General features: G+C 36.4%; 1 protein-coding gene across 4 annotated transcripts in view; it reads right to left on the bottom strand.

The window, feature by feature from the left end:
• The window catches only part of LOC131672097 (calcium-transporting ATPase sarcoplasmic/endoplasmic reticulum type), a 39,949-nt gene extending 24,343 nt beyond the window's left edge, over positions 1 to 15,606 (bottom strand). The window contains exon 1 of one of the 4 annotated variants that reach the window (XM_058949053.1): positions 15,376 to 15,606. The gene's annotated coding sequence lies outside the window, so the exon portion shown is untranslated. Of the gene's footprint in view, positions 1 to 8,354; positions 8,657 to 15,375 lie in introns of those variants that run through there. The other 3 variants (XM_058949052.1, XM_058949056.1, XM_058949055.1) reach the window with 3 other exon arrangements.
• Positions 15,607 to 17,315: the final 1,709 nt, after the last annotated feature.

The following is a 17,315-nucleotide window of genomic DNA, read 5'->3' as shown; positions in this document are numbered from 1 at the left end:
CCTAGGGACTCCGATGCGCCACAATTCAAATTTGAGAGAAAAATTTGAAATTTAAAAGAATTTTAAAGTTTTTATTGGTAAAAAGGGTAGGAGAAGAAGAGTAGGGAGGGTGTATGAAAATATTTTATAAAGTATATGTGTAGGTAGGGTATAGTAAAAGTTGATTTTAGTTGTCGGTAAAATAGGTATTTTGATTTTGTGGTATAGTAGTGTGGATGTAGAGTTAAGTTTGGTATATAAAATGATTTTAGGGAAGGTAGAGTTATATAAATAAGTTGCATTGTTTTAAAAAGTCTGTTATAAATTTGGATGTTATTTCATTTGGGTTTGTTAATATTTCCTCGATGGATGTTGGGGGTTGTTTTTTCTTCTTTTCATAGTATTTTTTTAATTTAATTTTTAATGTGTATCTTTGTAGGTGGTAATTGGGGCAGTCCCATACAATATGATTTGCGTCTTGTGAGGTATATCCGCATGGGCACGAAGGGGAATTGGTCATATTTTTCCTATGTAAGCTGGCAGCTAGATTATAATGATTAGATCGGATTCTTATAATTGTTGTTAAATGTCTTCTTGGATAGTTTATTTTGGAGAACCATGGTCTAGGATTTTCTTTTTGAAAGTAGTATTTAAAGTAATGGGAGCCTTTTTGTTGGCTTTGGTTTGTAATAAATTCATTATGTGATTTTTTATGGTTGTGATTTATTTGTTCTAGAAAGTCTGTATAGTGAAGCTGGGTGATTAGATTTGTTCCTTTTTGGATGGCTTCTTTTGCTAATAAATCTACTGTATCGTTGTAGGGGATATTAGTATGAGATGGTATCCAGATAAGTATTATTTGAATACTTAAAAGTTCACATTCATGTAGGAGGGATTTGATATCAAGAATTATATGTGATGTGTTTTTTGATTTAATGGGTGAGTAGTTGGAGATGGCTAATAAGACGCTGAGGGAGTCAGAGAAGATATATGTTTTATTTGGTTTTATTTTTTTAATTTCATGTATAGTTAGGAAGATTGCTAGTGCTTCGAGTGTAAAGATAGAAGCTGGAAGTGAGGTTTTATATTGAAGCTTTAAATTTGTTGTTGGGCTATAGATGGCAAGGCCAGAGAATGAAGAGGTTTTAATTTTAGAGGCATCAGTGAAAAAAGTTAGATTAGAATTTATTTCGGTATTAAATAATTTGTTGAATTCTTGCGGAGGGTTGTTTGAGGATTTTATATTTTTTCCAGAGATTGTATCAATGAGATTTTTTTTTATGGTAGCGTGATAGTTATAATCGAAGGGGATAGGGTGTGCATGGGTTGTAATTTTATTAGCTGTTAAATTTGTTATATTTCTCCATGTTTCTATTGGGATAAAAGTTTTTTGTATTTTAAATTTGTCTTTTTGTTTTAGATCGTGGTCTAAATTTTTTAGATTGATTAAGATTGGTGAGTTTTGAGATGATATTAGTTTTAGTATGAATTTATCAGCTAGATGTTGAAGTCTTTCTTTGATGTAGAAAATTTTGGATTCGGCATGTAGGACATTTATTGGTGTAGAAATTCTACATCCTAGTGATAGTCTTATTCCACTGTTTTGAATTTTTTGTATTTTCTTAAGAAGAGTTGAGTTATTTATGTGTGTTAGGTATAGGCTGTATTCTATGGTGCTTCTAATAATAGCTGAGTAAATTCTTAGTAATATTTGTGGGTGGCTGCCCCACCATGTTCCTCTAAGTACTTTAATTATGTTTAGTAGTTTTAAACTTTTTCCTATTATGTAGTTTGCGTGATCATTCCAATGAAGATTGTAGTCAATATATAGTCCTAAGTATTTGACTTTTTTTGATGGGTATATGGGAGTGTTATTTATTAGTAGAGAGTAATTTTTAATAGCAGAAAAGGGAGCTTTTGTGAAGATAATAAATATTGTTTTATCAGCTGAAAGAGTTAGTTTTAGTTGTTGAAAGAAGTTGATTATGAGTTCAAGAGTGTTTTCTAATATGTTTATTGATTGTTTAATATCTGGAACAGAAGTATATATAATAGTGTCATCTGCGTATTGGATTAATTTTACGTTGGGGGGTATGATTTGTGAGAGTTCATTTACATATAGATTATATAGCAGGGGGCTTAATACAGACCCTTGAGGAACTCCTATACTTTTGGAATGTGGTCCAAACAGATTATTGCCGATTTTGAAGAGAAGAGATCTATTGGTAATTAGATTGTAGATGAAGCATCTGGTTTTTTTGGGGATTTTTAATTTAAGTAAGATTTTGTCGAGTATATTAGGACAGACATTATCAAAAGCTGATTTTATGTCAATAAAAGTACAAAAGGTGTTTTGATTGTTGTTGTTTGCTAAATGAATATCAGTAATTAGGTGGGTTAATGCATGTTGACAAGATTTACTTTTTCTGAAGCCGTATTGAGATTCTGTTAAAAGATTATTTTTTTCAATGTAGTGATGTAATCTTGTGTTGATTAATCTTTCTGTTAATTTCAGTATGCATGAGGCTAATGATATTGGGCGAAATTTATTTTTGGATTTTTTAGGTATTAGCATTATTAAAAAGTTTTTCCAGGTATCATGAAAAATACCATTTTCAAAGTAATGATTTAGTGAAGATAGAAGTAACGTTTTAAAAGATAGTGGGGTGTTTTTTAACATTTTGTAGTCTATTTGGTCAAGGCCAGGTGTGGAGTCTTCTTTGGTTGCTTTCAAGGATAAATTTAGTTCGTCTATATTGAAAGGAGAGTCAAGATCTTTTTGTTCATTTGTGTGTTGTTCTATATGATTATATGTTGGTGGGTGAGAAGGGAATGTGTTTGGGGATGAGGAGAATTCTTTAATGAATTTTTTTGCATTATTTATTACTTCGGTGTCGTTGTTTGGATATTTTATGTTGTTATTGTTGTTGATGTTTTTGAATTTGTTTATAGTGTTCCATAGTTCTTTTATATTCGTGTCTATCGAGATCTTTTTTTCAGCAAATTCTTGGAATTTTCGTCTTTTGATGTCTCTAAGTTGATTTTTAGTACGTGTTTCTGTTTTTGTTAGTAGTTTGAGGTTTTCATACGTGGGGTTTTTAAGGAAGTTTTTGGTTTCTTTTCTTCTTTCATTTGTTAATTTTGAGCAGTTGTGGTCCCACCATGGAGCTTTGGGTGTTTGGGATTTAAATTTTTTTGTAATTGATGGTTCTTTATAATCTGATAAGTTGTTTATTGAATTGATGTTTGAGGTGTTATATTCTAGATTGATGTTGTAGTTGTTATTGGTATGTTTTTTATTTTTGTTGTTTTTGTATAGTTTTATTGTTGAAGTGATGAGGTTGGTTAGTAGATTGTATTTTTGTTCTTCATTATATTCTTTTATTGTTTCTGAGTTGTTTTCTATAAATTTGTCTATATAAGTTGAGTAATGACTCCAATTGATATTTTTGTAGTTTATTTTATGTGTAATGTTGGTGGGAGGTCTTTCGTGGGTTATGGAGATAGTGGTTTCTATTGGGAGGTGGTCACTATTCATGCGGTCTGGGTAAGTTTTCCACGTTGTAGAGTTGAGAATGTTGGTTGAGATTATTGTGATATCTATAGGAGATGAGAAGAATTGTTCTTCTTGATTATTGAAGTAAGTATGAGAGCCGTCATTGATTATGGATAAGTCTGAGTCGATAAGTGCATCGATGAGATTTTCTCCTGATTTACAAGTTTTGTTTGCACCCCAGGTAAAGTGGTGGGCATTTAAATCCCCGCCGATAAGGGTGTGTTTATAGTTAGAGGTTGAGCTTAAAAATTGTGACCAGGTATCTATTGTAGTTTGGGTAGATGGGATTCTATAAGTTGATATTATTAGTATAGAGTTTTCTTTATTTGTATTATTTATGGATAGGGGGATAGATACAGCGACGGTTTCTAGTGTTTTTTCGTTATAATAGATATTTGTTTCTTCTTGAAAAAGGAGGTTTGTTTTTATTAGAATTGCTACTCCTCCATGTTCTCCTGTTGTTCGGTCTTTTCTTATAATATGATAGTTAGGGATGTTGATATAGGATTTATCATTTAGCCAGGTTTCTGAGAGCAGGATAATGTCATAAGAGTTGATAATATTTTTTAGAAGATATAATTTATTACAAATACTTCGACAATTCCATTGAAGTATTTTAAGTTGGTGTACTTCTTGTTTAGTGTTTAGCATTGTTTGTTAAGATAATAAATATATATATTAATTGTGTTGATAGGATGTTGAAGTGTAATTTGTTGGGAGTTAGGAGAGTAAATTGTTGGTTTTTATTTTTAGTAATTATTTTAATTTTGTAATTGTGATTCTGTATCTGTTTGATTATATGTAGTTTCGATGTTTTCATTTAATAAATTATGAAAATTTTGGTCTGAATTTAGATATTGTATTATAAAATCGTGTGAAATAGCATATTGATTTTTAAATAGATAGGTGTCTTCGTACATGGAAATTTGTGATGTAGTTGAGGGTTCGAGTGGGGGAGTTGGGGAGATTGGATGATCATTGAATGCTGTAAAATTTGGGTTTAAGTTGTAGTTGCCGTTAGGGGAAATGAGGAGTTCGTTGTGTTTTTTTCTAAGGTCATCCTGTGTGTTTTTGTTTTGTAGGATGTTAGAGTAAGTTTTTTTCGGAGAATGTAATATCGTTTTTTTCGGAGTTAGATTATTTTTTTTTGTGTTTGTATTTTGTACATAGAGTTCTTGGGGGGTTGGAGCTTCGTTCATTTCAGGGTGGTCTGAGAATCTGAATCTTTTGGAATTGTTATTGTATTGATTATGTATTAATTTTGCCTCTTTTATTGAAATGTTTCTTTTGGTTGCAGTGGTTAGGATGTCTTGTTCTATTTTTTTGACTTTGCAGTTTTTATCTGTTGGTAGGTGATTTTCTTCACAATTTAAACATTTTTTTGTCACGTCGTTTATTTTGGGGCACTCTTGATAATTGTGTGTTGTTTCTCCGCAGTATATGCATTTTTGTTGTTTTGAATTACATGACGATTTGACATGGCCATGTCTGTAGCATTTGGTGCATAGTTTGACTGTTGGTATGTATTGTTCAGTTCTGTATCTGACTCTATAGAGAAAGGCATGTTGGGTAGTTATTTGTCCTTTGTAGGTAACTAGGATAGTAGTAGTTGGTAGGTATTTTACTGTGTCATTTTCAGTCACTTTTCTATTGAATCTTCTCACATTGATTATCGGTAAAGTAGATATTGGTGATACTAACTCTAGGTTGTTGATGATTTCTTGTTCTGTGATATTTGTTGGGATTTGTTTAATTACACATTTTTTGTAAATAAATGAGCTTGGTATAAAGGCGATTAGGTTGTTTTTTTTGAAGTATTCGAGTTTGAGAATTGAGTTGGCAACTTTGCGGTTGTGTGTAATTATCGCTATTTTATTTCTACCTGTTCTGATGTATTCGTCGATTGAGCCATTAGGGAATAGCGGGGTGATATGTTTAGCAATTTGAATTGGGGTTATGATTGTTTGATTTAGGTTAATTTTGTTATCGAGTTCAGCGGGTTGTACAATTATTTTGTATGGGGGAGGTATGTCGTATGGATATTCTTCAATTTTGGGGAATTCTATTCTTTGTGATTGTGGGGGCTGAATTTCTCCTAGTTTAGATTGTTGTGATCCTTGATTAAATTGTAAATTAGTTTCAGTATTATGGTTTCTTTTGGGGAGTTTTTCAGGCAGTGTTATATTATTTTCATTTAGGAGTCTTTTGTTTCTAGTTTGCTCTGGTTGAGGTAACATTTCAACATCTGTTAGGTAGCTGTTATTTAATTGGTTTTTTTCGTCGTTTATACTCATCTCGGGGACGGGTGCTGGGGGGGCCAGAGCTGGCCGCCCCACGAGATGAGTTATTGAGGTTAGGTTCTTATCCAAAAAAAAATTAATTAAGAAAAATAAAAAGTAGAAAAAGAAGGGGATGATGATAGATAGATAAAGTGTTGAAGGATAGTTAGAGGATAGTTATTGGATTGATCTTACCAATAAAAACCAGCTTTGATTATTATAATTATATTAAAAATGTAAGAAGGTGGAATCGCATGTGCGTCCGAGGCGCCCCCAGGTCACTTTGAGTGGTCTGGCGCAATAAAGGGCGATTCGTCAGCCAATTGGTGCTCGTGGCGGCCTCACACGCTCAAAGCTCTAAGTTGTCCGGTTAAGCCGCGGACGCCTGCTGGATCACTTTTTCAATTTTCCCATTGCTTCCCGAACTGTCCATTACACTGGTGTTATGCATTTGACCATTAACATTCATTTCAATGAAATAGCGACTGTTTTAAAAGCTTTGCGAAGTCTATCTTGCGCGAATAAAAATATTGTGTCGTTCAAATTTGGCGCTTTGCAACAATGGGAGCATGTGGAGCAATGCGATTGGTCGTGGGGGTGGCCCGTTGCCGGCGCACTCGCAGCTTTATGAAGCCAGTTTGGATTTTCCCCGGGGTTGATGGGAAAATACCCAGCCATCCTTGATCAATTTTATTATCGACGGAAACATTCAATTTTTTTGTATCGAGCATACACTCAGGTCAAAGACTGTGTACGTTGGGTATTGACACTCGGAACGTTAAAGGCTTTCTTTACATAAGGACATATCGGACGTCGAACGTCAGGCATCGGTCGTCACGCGTGTACCAAGGTGAAAGCAAATAATTAAATTATTTATTATTCCACTAATAATGATGATATATTTAATCGTCGCTCACATCCTGCGCAATCACGAAACGCCAATATGTTACACACCCGATGTCTTCTTACGAAGAAAACCCATTATACACTGGGCACTAGAATTTAAATTGCTTGGGTTGTGATCCAGTAGAGGGAAACGTTCGATTGATATTTCATAATTAATCATCGAATAAAAAATCTATAATTATTGAAAATAAATCTAAATATGTTTTGAAAGGAAGGTTAGAAATAAAAAAAAATGCATTGACTGCGTGAACGTTAACTTGATCGACGTACACTTGCAAATGTTAGACTTTGTATATAGCGTGTTTAGATTTCTCGAAACAGGGGCAAAGCGAGAATTTCCCATTTAGAAAGTTCATTACGAGGAGTAAACGTCGAAAACTCTGCAAGCTTTAGCTCGTTGTTAGGGGTTTATTTATCAACAAAGCCGGTCGTAAAAATTGTAGAGCTTGTTTTTTTCCAATTTTTTCGTTTTCTCTTTGAAAGCTTCCGGGGCTGTCTGCGCGCGAAGAGAAAGAGCGAGCGCGCGATTCCGAGCTTTCTGGCGTTCGCGCGCGTCGTGACGCAGAATGAGCGAGTGCCGTTTTATTTTAAGTCTTACTGCTAGGCTATTTCCTTGGCGCGTATTTTAAGACGCTTTTGAAAAGGACAAGCGGCGCATTGTCGACTTACGTAATGGTTAACCGCGGCGCGGCCTGGGATAATTCGCCGCTCTCTCTCTCTCTCTCTCTCTCTCGCTTGCTCTCTTGATCTACAAGCGCGCTTTTACATCCCTCTCTCCCTCGACTTGCAACGAGTGTGCAAGTGCGTCTTCCTTTCCCTTCCCTTTATTTCGAGCTTTCGTCGTCCTCGGCATTACGTCACGAGCAGCGCCGACGTGTTATCATTTTCCTCTCTTTTTGCAGTTCACATGCTTTCACTCATGTTTGATGCGATTCCTGGTGTGACTGCGCTCGCGAAAGAAACAGTTGACTTTTCAATGTGCTCATCGTCCAAGCTTATTTTATCATTTGGCAGCTGCGATTTGCCGCTTGCAATTAATTCTATTGTTTCAAGGATTTTCTCAGGGCGGAGCGTTTTTAATACAGATTGAAGTTTGTCAAATGAGAAAATAGAAAATAAGCGCTTTTATGTAATTTTGCGATTTTCGTAGTTTATGTAATGGTTTCGAGTGTCACACAGTCCAATATTATAATTTGAATATCAAAGATCTTTTTATTTCAAAAAGCTTGTCAGTTCGAGAGTTTGTATTTTTTCTAACTTTCCTAAATTCACTGGATAATTGGATGTAAAAAATTTTAAAACTAAAAATGATTGTCAATTAATGTTCACAGAAGTATCAAACTGTCCGGAGTGTTTCGAGCAAAATAAACGGAACCGAACGAAGAAGAATCAACACGAATCTATTATTCAGAGTGCATTTCAATCCATTGTAGATCCCCATAATATTTACACAAGTCGAACGAAAATAGCGCGGCAAACGAGACTCGGATGATGAAGTGATCGAGTGTCTTGTCATCGCCCTTAAACTTGACTTGCCTCCACGAGTGTCGCGGAAGCGACTGCTCATTGAGATTGTTAACTGTCAAGGTAGTGTGCGATAGAAGAAAAAAATAAAAGACGTTGAAAAGACTTACGGAGACAAAAAGACGTTTGGCTTGACAGCACAACAAAAAACACAGAAGAAAAGAAGCGACGGTTGAACGACACGAAGCCGATGCTCTGGAGGATGATGAACCACCCCCAGACGCATCAGCAGTAGGCAGCAGGTCGACGCGCCGCGCGAGTGTGCACACAACACCTCGGCGAGGGCTTCAGAATCGTCCAACACGACGGATCTTTGTGTTTCGGTTTCTCGCCGTGTCGCTGTCTCGTTTATCTTTCGCGCACAGCTGTTCGCCGACGACTGACTCGTCGCACTGCAAGCCCCGGGGAGACTCTCTCCCTCGATTCTTGACTCGCGGCCGCGCAATCTCAGCCAAGCTCGCTCGCTCGCGGACGCTTTTAGCACCCAGACTCTCTACGACTTCCTAATTATTTTGGCAACCGAAAAGCTCAGACTCGATGCTGCTGCTGCTGATGCTGCCACTGCTGTTCCACATAGCTCTGACTTCGAAATTTCTGTGTGTTTTTCATTTTTCTCGCGCGCGATGCACTTGTTGCATTTCGTTTCTCCCTTTATTTCATTCTGAAGGGTGTTCGTTTCATGTATGAACCTATAAATCTATGGTGCTATTTTTTGAGGCTTAAGTGTATGTCAAGTGTATGTTAAGTACTGATAGTGGCGTTGACTTATAAATTGATGAAACATGAGATTCAAATAATACTTCTTCGGAACATTCGGCAATAGAAATACACGTTTTGAGCAATGAAAAATAATTGATTGTTTAGAACTATCGAAAATAACTACAACTGCTTGTTTTCTTCTCTCTTACAAAAAGATTCACTCACTTGTATCTATGTGATGGAATTTTCCGACAAGTGTATGTGCCAAAAGGGAGAAAGACCAAGAAAACTTATGTATCTATATTATGTAACTTTTTAGTTATTGCTACTAGTTATTGTTGCGAAACTCAACTTAAAGCCTGAGTTATTGTTAGTTTAGTCTGCTCATCAATTTATCATTGTTTTATTGAATTTGTTTCAACACTTTTCGTGACTATGTTAGGCTTTTGTACTATTAATTCAATTGACTTGGCAGAATAGTTAACCTCTATTCGATTCGCCGGCTTATAATTATTACCAAGAGTTCATTCATCACAGTGTCTCGTCTCTCTATCTCTCTATATCTCTCTCTCTCTCTCTCTCTCTCTCTCTCTCTCTCTCTCTCTCTGTCTCTCTCGTGTCTATTACAGTGACCTATAATACATTTTATAAGTAGCGCGCAAATAATCTTGATTATAAATTTTAATCAAGTTGCATTTGAATTTATAGCGCATTCCTATCTACGTAAAATCACCGGCATTTTCTATAGTTGGATCGTGCCTTTTATCCAAATTTATTTAAGTTGTAAAGTTTTTCAACTAAATAAAAATGAATTGAGATATGTTAAAATATGAAAAATAAAAATAAAACAAACATGAAAAAAAGTAAAATACACTCATTTGTGTAAAATCAATTAGTTGAAATGAAGAATTTATGACTGTTAATACAACAATGTCCAGACTTTATTTCCAACTCAACTAACGTACTATTGTTTAGAAAATAAACAGCCTAAGCATAAATGTTTCTCGAATGTTTGACGCTAAATTTTACGGAAGTGCATGCGGTTACTATAAATAACGTGTTAAGTTACACGAATACAGTACACTGTAATTGATATTGTATAAAAATAAGTGAACTTATTAATATTGGAAACTACAGAAGCTATAATTTGATGTGTAGATTAGATTTTCGGCGGGCAATAACATATAATTTTTATAATTGTAAGACTCACTTGTATTTCATGCACGTTTGTAATTTTGAGATATTTCAAAATCATCAATTGCCGGTATAGCGGTGAAAATGAATATTCGTTAATCAACTGATTGTTTAAAGTAGCTCTTACGACCACTTTGAAGCAAATTCAGAAAATTCCGTCGCACAAGTTTGCTGTACACGTGAGAAAGAGGGAACGAGGAAATGTCGCGCGCGCGGGATTGTCCAAGTTTAAAGTCCGTGAGTTACGGGTGCAGCTTGCAAGCCGAGTTTCGAGGTGTAAAAGTTAGACGTGCGGTATCGGCGAAATACGCTAGTGGCTGCGCCAGTTCGCGGCATGATATTTATAGCCCGAAGGAACGTACATAATCGCGAGTTTCTTGTCTTCAGGAGTATATTTAAGCTTTTCTCATTGTAAAACTGGCCATGCTGCATTTTCTTCCTCGATCGGTTCTCCCATTTTGGACATACCGTTAGCCCCACAGAGAATTGTGCCGCCAATTAGAACTTTGCTATTGCGTCGGTATAAAGCCAAAAAAAAAGAGAAAAATCGCTGCTGACAGCTGGTCCAAGAATAGGACGAAAAGAGCGAGAATAATGGCGATATAATGCCAAGAGAAGACGCGATCACGTGCCGGCAAATGTTTTCCGGGGTGGCACTCGTTATAAAGATGGAATAAACGGCGCTCGGCGAAGGTCGCACTTGCGCTGCAAAAAAGCTTCGGAAAAGTTTGAAATTGGCGCGGGAGAGCGCGGATTGCGGCACGAGCGCGTTTATTCTCGGACGACGATTAACCTTGCTTGGGCAGCAGTGGTTTTTGCTTGAAACACGTGTGGCGCGCTCGCGCACGCGCGATGCCGACTATCCTCGGACAACGTCACGCGGCCCGGCGACGGCCGACTATAAGCGTCTCTTACTACTTCCCATTGCACTCGCACATGTCGCCATTTCGATTAACTATCCGACGTCGATACGAGCTGAAAAAACATTTTTTTTTCTCTTTAAATTATTTGATAAACAGATATCTGTTGTGCGATCGAGAAGATTGAACGATATCATCTGTAAATCTTGTTTGCATTTTATGCGAGCGCTGAGCAGTTAATCGCGCTTTGCCGGAATGATATATTGATGGTCGAGATTAAAGTTGAATAAATGCTTTGTATTAAACCTCCACGATTTGGTCCATTTCGAACCGGCAGAAATACTATTTGCAATTTCATTAGCACTGTTATATGCGTATGTAAGATCATTTTCTTATCAATAGTATATTACATTGCACATCATTTAGATCTACAGAGAAAAGTGAGTTGCCAATAATTGTCAAGAACTTAAAAGGATAGACTTAGAATTACGCTATAAAACTGATACGCTTGATCAAACTAAAAAAGTTATCCTATTTTCTTTAATCTGTCGACACTTTGAAAACACGTACAATAGCACAGTTGTTTTGCAAAAATTCAAAGTACGTCACCAGAAAATAGGTCGCTGAAAATTTCAAAATTCGGTATTTAAATAAAGCATTGGAAATACGAAAAACACGCAACATGAAAATAATGAAGAAGAAAAAATGTAGACACATGTGCAGGGCACATTTATAGATGTGAACTTGTTAGAAGCCAAAAGGTGTAAATTACGTCAGCAACCTAAAACAAAGATACGCTGGCTAACAATGTGATCTTGCCGTGCTGTCAAACTTGTACGACAGCAGTAATATATTTCATTTGATTGACGCGTTCGACTCGAGCTCTTGGTTTTTCGATATTGCCAGCTCGTGCGGGACTTGACCCTCCTCTTTATAATTATCGTATTACATAGGAAAACCACTATTTTTTTTTAAATTCTTCTATTTTAAATTAGGAAGTTATTTTAACAAATTATAGTCAATGTACTATGCAAGTCATTTAATGATAAAAACCGAATAAACAGTTTTCAAAAATTGAATTGAAAAACTGTTATAAATATATTATTTATTACTAAGTATAGAAGCTCTAACTATATTGACGAATTGCATTGTGAAATATTTGCTGGGATAACGATCTAATAATTCTCAAATTTCATTTGGAAAATTAAATAGAATAGTTGAAAGAAATGTAAGCGATGAAAAATCTATGTTGCAAGTGTAACAATTGGAAAAAAATGAACAAAGATTAAGGGGGGGGGGGGAGATTTTTTGCTAACGAAAAAGCTTCTCTCAACAGAGACAGATACGCGCGTGTTCGCTCTCAAAACACGGAGAGGCGTCATGAAATTGCTCAAAATGAATTCTTGGCTCTAGTGTTGTAGGTCAGCCAGTTTAATGCACCAAGGTCCAAGCTACGACAACGCTTGTTCGCATGTAGAACTGGTCCAGACGAAAAATTCTTGAGATCGTTACATGATTCATTTCGGATTGCATTCGCTAATAAAAATTTTGGTCGCAACTAATCAATGTCTCGCTTGCAAGCTTGCATCAACGAAGAGTCATCAGTACATTTTGTTGTTGTATTTCCTTTCAAGAATTACGTCATGTGGTTTCTTAAGTTTTGATACAGCTATACTATCGATTTAAAAAAAATAGATACAATTACAATCGCAAAGTCTTCAAGAAGTTAGTTTTGGGAACTGTAAAAGTTATAATTAAAAAAAATTCTTTTGCGCTTAAGCGTTTTGGTGATTTCACTAAAAATAATTTCTAAATCTTTGAAATCACGACCGGGACTATGACTGACAGGTCTCCGAAGTTCAGCATTACCGAGACGGGTGTGTCAAATTGTTAGAGAATAGCCACCGCGTGGGAGCCGTGGCTTTGCCCATGGAAAATAAATTCGGCGAGTTATTTATGCGATGTTCAAGGTCGTAATTCACCGATTACTGAGTTTTTTCGTTCGGCTGCTATGTTGATTAATAATTTTTACCTCAACATAATGCATAATATTTGGACGAATATATTTCAAACTGTTAATTCAACATTCAACTGTGCGGAAATTCGTAAGAAAGAAAAAATAAGTCTTTTAATATTACTCTGAGTGCAAGGCCAATAATTTTTATACGTACTAGAACCGTAGGCTTTCTCCTACACTCGATTGATATACAATATTTTAAAAATCATTAACATCTGTTATATCTTCAAAATTCAAATTTTTTTATTCATTTTTTTTCAATATTTACTGCACAAATTTTAGTTAATCGTTACCAAATTTCTCTATCAAAGTTGTTTTTTCAATACTCTTAAAAATTATATCAATCTCTGTGTTCACAATTTCTCAGAGTGGAAATTACTAAATGGATGTAATTTTGTAATTACTGACAGTATTTTGATCGGCATAAAAATTCATGAAAACTGTCAATGCAACTTGACAGTTCCTATTTTGGCCATCTTTAAAGAAATCTGAGGCTTAGATAATACAACAATCGTAGCTCAACACGGTGATTCGCGGCTCTGCGTTGCACCTCTGCAACACGCAGTCGCACCTCTGCGTTGCTTCAATATGCTAAATCTTCGTTCACGATAAACTCTTTACTGTTTGGGAGTACCGCAACCATTGTCTTCCGGATCTCTTACCGATTTAACTCTCTATTTTTAGGAATTAAGTTCCTTATGGTGACTTGGCACTGGGGGCTAGCAGGAAAAAAGTGAAAACGTCGTGTGGAAATCATCACATGGTGTCGTATATTAACTTCGTCAGATAGAACCACGCGAATCTTTTTCTCTCTCTCTCTCTCTCTCTCTCTCTCTCTCTCTCTAACGCTTCCTTTCTCGTACTCACGTGTGTTCTTTATTCAAGGGTCCTCATACCAACCGAATCAACGTCACAGTAGTCGATGAGCCACAAGACTAAACCTAAACCTTCCCGTGACCTATATTGCAATTTTTTTAAGAAATACATTGCCTTTCGGTTGCTGTGAAAATATTGATTGGAGATCAAGACATGGCAAAATTAGTACGACAGCATATGATCAAAGGGCGATGAAATGATAAACAACGCTCTTATTCATGACGTTGTTATTTTTTCTACTGAAAATGCATGAGTCTTCACAACGTAGAATAAATAACTCTTAGATTCATCAAGAATATGCCGATTTTAGCAGATTGCAAACATATTTTTTAGAACACTGAAAAAGGACGATGAATTAACGAAATTAATCTAGGGACAGCGTGCTGCTGCGCAAGAGCGCATGAGCCGCGCTCGACGTTGTTGATAATAACTGTATTTACTCTCACGCTAATTTTGCTATAATTTTAGTTCTGATCAATAACTTCACACCAGCCAAAAAGCAATGTATTTATTAATCATTTTTGTAACTTATATAGCAAAAAAGTGACAGTGGTTCAAACAAATTCTTCCCGATGACGCTCTTTTTAGTTATTATATTATTATACCTCTCGTTCTAAGAAATGTTTTTTTAATCCGTTTTTTCAAATTGATGTTTAATAATTCTTTCCCGCTTTGTTTGCTTTATTTTATCGCCGTTTCCGACATAGCGTGACAAACATCATTCACATTTTTTCATTGATCCAAATTACGCTAGTGACCACTTCAAATAATTTTCGAATAATTGAACACTTATGGATTTCAAAAACAATCGTAATATTTCTGTTAGAAATTTTGAAATGCGCGTTCTCACGATTAAAACCAAATGCTACATTGATTTTGAAAATAAATTGCCAATTAGTTTTTGTTGGCGAAAAATATTCACATACAAATCCACATTCTCTTACGTTTTCAAACTTGCTCTAAAAATAATTTTTTGCATAAGAATTTTTCTTGAAAATATAGAAAACAAAATGAAAGAAAATTTACCGAACTATCAGGTTTTCAACAAAATATTGAATATAGTGTACTTTTTCGAAGATTGTTAATGATTAAGATTGCAGGACAATCCATATGTTTGAAAAGTATCATAGTATCACTACGTTGCAAAAATTTTAGTTGAAAAGCACATTGAACACTTGTAACTACAAGAAAGGAAGTCAAAGCTATATGTCACAAAATCCTTCGAACTGATTTCAACGACGAATCTCTCGATACATTCTGTCACTTCATGTATAAAAAACTGCACTTCTGCTCGTTAGATTACGTGCACAAAAGAACGACAACAGCAATTCAGCAACAACACTTTTTTTGGCCTTCGTAATTGCAGTCAGAGTACAGGGGTTTTTCGTATAAAACGTTGGTAGTAGTAGATAGCACTTTGTGTGTGTGTGTATATGTGCGAGTGTCGTAATACATCTAGGTGAATATGTATATCGGTCGGCTTACCGATTTGGCGCAGAGTAGCGGAGTAGAATAGAAGGTGCACTTAGTCACTTGCACTATAGCTGCGTGAAGTGCGCGCGCGGGTCGTCCGCGCATGCAACAGCAGCAACGAGAGAAAAGGTGGCGGCGTGTATGCGGCAACTGCGAGAGACACAACTTTAATGGTATATATATATGCGACGCAGCCAGGAGGTGAGATCTGATGTTCGCCGGCTGCTGCTTGGGGCGGCCCAGCCCAAGCTTGCCGAGCTTTAAGTAGCTCGGCTCAAGCTCGCCCTGGCGGCCATCCCCGAGAATTACATCTGGCCCCTAGCCAGTGATCAGTCTCGCGGCGCGCCTTGATGCTACTGCAATTGCACCTATCCTTCGTTATTACCCTTTCACGGCGGAACGCATAATTTCGCCCCTTTGCTCTCATTGTTTCAACAACTTTACCAGCAAGCGCTATCCTCATTTGGGAATTATCCGTTAGTTATTTCAACAACAGAACGGTATTTATTTCATCTTGACAATTTCATTCTCGAATCAACAACATTTCGGTGATATAAGTCAATTCTGTCAAGCTAATCTAGCAGCTCATGAAAATTATCTTCGGGGAAATTCAAACACGTGCAATGTATGAATGTTAATGAATGTTGATTAATTACCGTTGACAAAATACTGGCGAAATTACCGCAACACCGCGTAAAATTTTAGTACGACATCAATATATACTGAGGCGAGCGATATTTTTAGTAATTATGCTTCGTCTGACAAATCAAGATTCGAGTAACGCGTCTTTTCCCATGCGCTGCTACTGCTGGCTCAAGATAAATAAGCATCCTGAATTGAAAATCGAAGAGGGAAGAATTGCCAGACAGGGGACGCGACTATTTTGGAAAGGGCCTGTACAGCTGAAGACTTGTCAGCTTAACGGTTATTGTTTGTTTTTACTATCAAATTTATATATTTTTAGCCGATTCGAACGAAATCAGATTGCCATCCTTTGATCGTTTCATCTAGTTTTTACTAGCTGCCGTTAGACATTTATTATATCTCAGACAACACATAGAGGCTAATAAAAGATATATAAACACGCATAGCTGAAGGCTTTTTATTATACTTTCTACGTAAATATTTATTTCTACTAAATAGTATCATTACATTACCGATTGTCTTTGTTTGATGTTGCATTATCAATATCTCGTTAACGACGAGAATAATTGATGATTGATTTCCGAAGACAAATATCTTGCTGCTAACAATATCTTTATACGTGTTTAATTTTGTCGCGTGCCGATCATTTTCCCTTCGTCGAGACGGAAGAGAAATCGCGTGGGGAGATAAAAAAAAAACATTGAAGCAGCTTTTATGAATGATGCAAGAGTTTATTCGTTCTGTTCGTTGACACTATGCAAAAACTTGGGCTCGCATGATTCGAATACAAAATTAACAATGCTTTAAAGATGAAACTATTTGCTGAAAAAATAGAACGCGACATAATTATCGAGAGCTGAGCTTGATCACATAGTCTTCTAAAGCTCACTCGGACAATTCGTGCTCGCGGCGCAAAAATTCTAAATAAACAATAAGATTCACGAAAGCTTTTAGCTGACCTATATATAAACACCGGTGGCAAATTAAAATAACGCACGAATCGAAGCTGTCGTCGGTTTTTTTTCTGCTTCCTCTGTTTGCCGTTAAAAAGCAGAAAAGCTCAAACCGCGCGCGGCGTAATTTTATCTCCGACCGACTCCAAAGTCCGAAGCATGAAAGTCTCGCTACTGGGCAAAAGGGAATAATGACCGCTAATAATTCATTCCTGAGACGTGCCGCACATGCCGAACGGTGAAAAGTGCGCTTCGTTCGGGAGCCTTTACGTAACCACGCGACCGTACACCACTAAAAAACGGAGAGTGTGTTGGCGTGCGCGAGCTTGAACGAGAATAGCGCTGTGCGCTTTG

This window comes from Phymastichus coffea, unplaced genomic scaffold, assembly GCF_024137745.1.
Source record: "Phymastichus coffea isolate CEN01 unplaced genomic scaffold, Cenicafe_Pcof_1.1 PCOF00142, whole genome shotgun sequence".
NCBI lineage: Eukaryota > Metazoa > Arthropoda > Insecta > Hymenoptera > Eulophidae > Phymastichus > Phymastichus coffea.
Note: the sequence above shows the minus strand (reverse complement) of the source record. Positions and strands in the feature narration are given on the sequence as shown.